The following is a 6,744-nucleotide window of genomic DNA, read 5'->3' as shown; positions in this document are numbered from 1 at the left end:
TTACATATTAGCCGCAACAAATTACTTCTCAAAGTAGGCAGAAGCTACAACATTAAAAGATGTTAAGAAAGAGATAGTTGTAAACTTCATTCAGACAAACATCATCTACTATTATGGGGTATCGAGATATATCATAACTAATAGTGGAAAGGAGTTCTACAATACAACCATGAACAAGTTATGTGCACAGTTCAGTTTCAAACAACACAACTTTTCTATGTACAATGCTCCGACTAATGGCTTGGCCAAAGTTTTTAACAAGACCTTATACAATATTCTTAAGAAGGTGGTGAATTGCTTAAAGAAGGATTGATATGATAGAATTAGAGAAGCGTTATGGGCTTATCGTACTACGTTATAGACGTCGACTCAAGTTACTCCATATTCCTTGATATACGAGGTTGAAGTTGTTTTTCTACTAGAATGTCAAATTCCATCTCTAAGAATTGTAATCCAAGAAGGACTCTCTAATGAAGATAATGTCCATCTATACCTCGAAGAACATGAAGCTTTAGATGAAAAGCATCTTGAGGCACAACAATGATTAGAATGTTATCAAGCATGACTTTACAAAGCTTTCAACAAAAAGTTGTGACTGCGCTCATTCCAAGAAGGAGATCTAGTCTTGGCAATATGACGCCCAATAATCATGTTAAAATACATGGGCAATAAGTTCTTCTCCAAATGGGATGGTCCTTATGTGGTTCAAGAAGTTTATACCAATAGAGTTGACAAAATTGTCAATGAGAATGGATTGAGGATTAGGCCTATCAATGGCAAATTCTTTGAAAGATACTATGCTTGAAATTTGATATAGCTCTTGACCCGCACGAGCTAAAACTGTGAAAGACATAAAAAAAATAAACTACGTTATTACATGATCCTTTATCTACAAAAGTACGTAGGCAACTTGGAACTCGTTTCTAGTGCAATCATGCAAAAAAAAAACTCATTGAAAAAAAAAATCTTTTGAATTACGTTGTGACTTGATCCTTGATTGTTTACATGGTTAAAAAAGGATAAATAAACCTCAAAACACAATTATAATATAGAAATCCAGGTAATATGACGCAAGCGAAAGCAAAATATAGACTTTATTAATAGAAAAAAGAATTTAATTACATAAAGTATATATTCTTAACATAAAATTATAAGCTAATATTGCCAAAAACTAAAACCATTCTATAGCATGAGAAACCATAAGCATATTATGGCTTTCATTTATGTCCTTCTAACTCCTTTTATTTGATTTCTAGTAATTCTTTTATAACAGGTCACGAACTCAATGAAAGCATTTTCATGATGGCAGAGAGAATGTCTGGAAATGCCACAAATCTGATAGTGCCTCTTCTGATCCTCGCAACAACAGCAACTCCGAGAATAAGACTCATTGGCAGCCTTTTACAACTTAAAATCCTGGCTTTGATGAATACTACAAGAAGCAAGGGATAGTGACACCATCAGATTGGGATACCTTTGTGGAAGTTCTTATAACACCCTTGCCTGCTGCTTTTAGAATCAAAAGTAGCCAATTTTGTGAAGATATAAAATCGCAGCTTGAGAATGACTTTATGAATTCTTTTAAAGTTGAGACCACTTATGGTGATGAAGTGGAGGCTATCAGACCATTGCCTTGGTACCCTAATAATCTTGCTTGGCATTCAAATTTTTCCCGGATGCAGCAAAGGAAGAACTAAACCCTTGAGAGGTTCCATGAGTTCTTAAAGCTAGAAAATGAAATCGGAAACATCACCAGACAGGAGGCTGTCAGCATAGTACCGCCGCTCTTCCTTGATGTACATCGGGATCATTTCGTACTTGATCATATGTGTGCTGCACCAGGTTCAAAAACATTGCAGTTGCTGGATGTTATATACCAATCAACAAAACCAGGATCACTACCTGATGAAATGGTTATAGCTAATGATCTGGATGTCTAGAGATGTAATCTTCTAATCTACCAAACAAAAAAAGTGCACTGCTAACTTGATAGTCACAAATAATGAAGCCCAACACTTACCTGGGTGCCGCTCAGACAAAAATAGCCCTAAAAGCTTCTGAAATGGAATTCGAACCATAAATTAGTCAACTTCTTTATGATCGACTGTTATGTGATGTTCCCTGTAGTGAAGATGGTACCCGATCCGCAAGGCTCTAGATATGTGGAGGAAATGGAATCCAGGAATGGGCAAGGGGTCTGTTGTACTTGTAGACGTCTCCAGGGAACTTCCTGAACATGTTTTTCGGCCTGGTGTCAGAAAATGGAAGGCAAAGGCTACAGTGCCCCAACCAAAAAGTGTTGTATTAAACTCAATCAATCCAGAAGGTCAAGGAAGGCAGCCACCAGCTATCACCGCCCAGTCACCAACCACCCAGCCACCAGCCACCAGCCACCAGCTGTTTGCCGCCACAGCCGCCAGCCGCCTTCACACTTGAAAGTTGAATTTTCTTGTTTTGAATTCATGTATAAATAGCAAGCTGAGCTTATGCTATTATGTGTGGAGAGAATAGAGAGAAACACTAGAGAGAAAGAGAAGGTGTGTATTGTTAAGCTTTTGTGTTAATTAATTGTAAGCTTGTGTTTTTGTAATAAAACCTTGTGTTTTATCCCCTCTGAGTGTTTCAAAGCCACCACCAGTGGTTTCTCCCATCAATAATTGGTATCAGAGCCCCATTCGTCAGAAAACAGAAATGTTTTGGGAGATATCCGAATTTTCAAAGTTGTCAAAAACAAGTTTTGATCATTCCACAGTGTAGAGCTCCTCCATACGAGCTCACTGACGCAAGAATCAGCTTGATCAGAGACCGCGGTGATTCCCACGCGCCTCCTGAAGATTCTGCCCAGATAGCCCACGCGCACCCCACGCGCCCAGAGGTTGAAGACGACTGAGCAACACGCGCGCCATATTTGAGTCGCGCCAACCGTTTACGCCGAGGCCTAGCCGAGCTGCAAGCCGAATCCAGCCGAGCATAGCCGAGCCGTAATCCGCACCGAGTCGAGTCGCGTTCCAGCCGCAACGCGCCGAGAGAATATTCCCAGAATATTCCCGGTTCAACCCAGCGAACCGCCCACCGTACAGAATTGGTTTTTTGACCGGTTCACCCATTTTCTGACCTGATTTATACAAAGTCAGACCGGTTCCCTACTATTTGGACCATTCCGGATCGATCTACAGTGTCCGTTTTGCCAAATTCAATTCCCAAAAGGTGATATAGGCATTTAAAGAGCAAAATGACTACAGAAAGTACACAAACACTCATCCCGAAGCTGACCAAAGACAACTATGATAGTTGGTGCATCAGATTAAAGGCATTCCTTGGTCCACAATAGTGTTTGGAGATTGTACACTATGGTTATGATGAACCAGAATCCAAAGAAGAAGAAGATGCTTTACAAGAGGCACAAAAGCTAGCCCTGAAAGTCAACAGAAAGAAAGACAGCAAAGCAAAAACGATCATCTATCAAGGTTTTGATGAAGACACGTTCGAGATCATTGCTTCCGCTGAAACATCACATGATATATGGGAGGCTCTCCAACAAAAATACAAAGGTGCTGACAGAATCAAGAAGATTCATCTTCAATCTTTGCAAGGTGAATTTGAGTTATTGCAAATGAAGTCCTCAGAGTCTATTTCTGATTTCACACAAGAATTATGGTGATAGTCAATCAGATGAGGAGAAATGGAGAAGCCATCGTCGATTCCCGAATTACTGAGAAAATTTTGAGATCCCTAGATCTAAAATTTGATTTTGTTGTTGTCGCTATTGAAGAGTCCAAAGAAGTGGACAAGTTGACAGTGGATGAACTTATGAGTTCTTTGCAAGCTCATGAGCAGAAGATTGTAAAGCGAAATGGAGATAAGGCCATCGAGCATGCCTTACAAGCAAAGCTGTCTCTCAAGGACAGATATGAGCAAGGGGAGACTTCAACAAGTGGATATACCACTCAAGCAGGAAGTCAACAATCCAGAGAAGGATTCCAGAGATTCCAAGGAAGAGGTTCTTGGAATACAAGCTTTAGAGGAAGAGGTGGTAGAAACACCACCAGAGGAGGTCGAGGACAACAAGCATTCACTCCTAGAGGAAGAGGAGGCGGTTACAATAACCGTGACAAGAGAAATATCCAGTGTTATAGTTGTAATCAATTTGGGCACTATAGCACTGAATGTCGAAGGAAAGCTCCGTTAGAGATACGTGAGCAAGCCAACTATGTAGAGAAGGATGACAGAAGAGCATCTGCATTACTTGTCCAACAAGGACTTGATGAGAAACAGGAGAATATGTGGTATCTAGAAACTGGAGTCAGCAATCACATGTGTGGCTACCGAGAGTTATTTGGTGATCTAGATGAGACCAAGCAAGGTCTAGTTAATTTTGGAGATACCTCAAAGGTTCCATTCAAAGGTAAAGGCAGCATCCCAATCAAATTGAAGAACGGCGATTCCAGCTACATCGCCGATGTGTATTATGTCCCAGCCATAAAGCAGAACCTGATCAGCTTAGGTCAACTTTTGGAGAGAGGATATATTTTTTACTCGAAGAATTGTCATCTGACAATTAGAGACAACAATTGGAGACTAATTGCCTATGTGAAAATGTCCAAGAATAGGATTTTTCCTTTGAACATCCAGTATGATGCAGCAAGGTGTTTGAGTGCCATCACCAACAGTGAAGAATGGCTTTGGCACTTGAGGCTTGGACATCTGAATTTCACAAGTCTGAAGATGCTAGCAAGCAAGAAGATGGTCAAAGGTTTGCCTCACATTGATCATCCAGATGAAGTCTGTGAAAGTTGTGTCCTCAGCAAGCATCACAGATCCAGTTTTGCCAAAGAAGTCAACTGGAAAGCAAAGAGGCCACTGGAGTTAGTACACACAGATGTGTGTGGCCCAATAACGCCTATGTCGACTGGACAAAATAGGTTCTTCCTCACTTTTATTGATGATTTTAGTAAAAAGACGTGGATATACTTTCTGAAGAGGAAGTCAGAAGTATTCAATTGTTTTAAAGATTTTAAAGCAATTGTGGAGAAGCAAAATGGCTACATGATCAGAACTGTGAGATCTGATCAAGGTGGAGAATATACAGCAAATGACTTTGAAGCCTTTTGTACACAACAAGGCATCAGACATCAGACAACACCAGCTTATACACCACAGCTGAATGGTGTAGCTGAAAGGAAGAATCGCATGATTCTTGACATGGCAAGAAGTCTGCTCAAAGCAAAGAAGCTACCCAAACAATACTGGGTTGAAGCTGTATCATGTGCAGTGTATCTACTGAATCGCTGCCCAACCAGAAGTTTGCAAGGAGTCATTCCAGAAAAAGCATGGAGTTGTCACAAACCAAGTGTTACTCATCTACGAGTCTTTGGTTGTGTGGCATATGCAAAGATCCCAGATGCAAGAAGGAGAAAGCTCGATGATAAAAGCGAGAAATGCATCTTTGTCGGATATGGTGAAAGAAGGATGGGATACAAGCTGTATAATCCCATCACGAAGAAGGTGATTATGAGTAGAGATGTTATCTTTGAAGAAGATAAATCTTGGGAATGGAATGATGATCAAGAAGCAGTCAAATAGATCAACATTGATTTGATCCTTGAAGGTGAAGAAGTACCAACAGTACGTGTCGAAGAACCGATTGTGCCAGCAGCTGAACCACAAAGTCCGGTACACAGATTCCCTGTATTCAACAGGAGGAACACACCAGGAGCATCATCATCAACACCACCATCAGCATCCTCATCAGAAGAACCAAGAAGGATGAGAAATCTTGAAGAGCTGTACGATGCCACTCAAGTAATGGAAGATACAAATTTGTTTTGTTTCTTTGCAGATAGTGACCCATTAAGCTTCAATGAAGCTGTCACAGAAGAGAAATGGATTAAAGCAATGGATGAAGAAATACATGCCATTGAGAAGAATGATACCTTGAAGCTGACTTATCCACCAGAAAGCAAGAAAGCAATAGGTGTCAAATGGGTCTATAAGACAAAGAAGAATGCAAAAGAAGAAGTGCAAAAATACAAAGCCATTGAAGAGGGAAACATTTATCAGAATGAAGTTCATGCTTGGCATGACATCCCTCGATTGAGTTTAAAGGGGAGATTTGTTGTATTAAACTCAATCCATCTAGAAGGTCAAGGAAGGCAGCCACCAGCTGTCACCGCCCAGTCACCAATCGCCCAGTCACCAATCGCCCAGCCACCAGCTGTTTGCTGCCACAGCCGCCAGCTGCCTTCACACTTGAAGGTTGAATTTTCTTGTTTTGAATTCATGTATAAATAGCAAGCTGAGCTTATGCTATTATGTGTGGAGAGAATAGAGAGAAACACTAGAGAGAAAGAGAGGGTGTGTATTGTTAAGCTTTTGTGTTAATTAATTGTAAGCTTGTATTTTTGTAATAAAACCTTGTGTTTTATCCCCTCTGAGTATTTCAAAGCCACCACCAGTGGTTTCTCCCACCAACAAAAAGGACCTTGAGCAAGAGAATGGTGAAAGTGAGAATTCTGAAGATGGGCTTTAACCAATGGAGAACGCTTCCACTAAAGATTTAATTGAGGAAGTTTCTGATCTCCACCTGGAACGCTTTATGAGGATAGTGCCTCATGATCAGAACAGCGGGGCTTTTTTTTTAATTGCTGCCGCTCCTGCTCCAAAGACCAAAACCAAAGAAATCAGATTTCTGCTGACAATGTGTGCTTGGTTTCATTTGCATGTGGCTTTCTGCTGATAACTCTA

The 6,744-nt window shown here is 40.5% G+C and overlaps 1 pseudogene; it reads left to right on the top strand.

Annotated features, from left to right (window-relative positions):
* Positions 1–661: 661 nt before the first annotated feature.
* LOC133677526 (uncharacterized) lies at positions 662–6,529 on the top strand (annotated as a pseudogene).
* Positions 6,530–6,744: the final 215 nt, after the last annotated feature.

Source organism: Populus nigra, chromosome 17, assembly GCF_951802175.1.
Source record: "Populus nigra chromosome 17, ddPopNigr1.1, whole genome shotgun sequence".
Lineage (NCBI taxonomy): Eukaryota > Viridiplantae > Streptophyta > Magnoliopsida > Malpighiales > Salicaceae > Populus > Populus nigra.
Note: the sequence above shows the minus strand (reverse complement) of the source record. Positions and strands in the feature narration are given on the sequence as shown.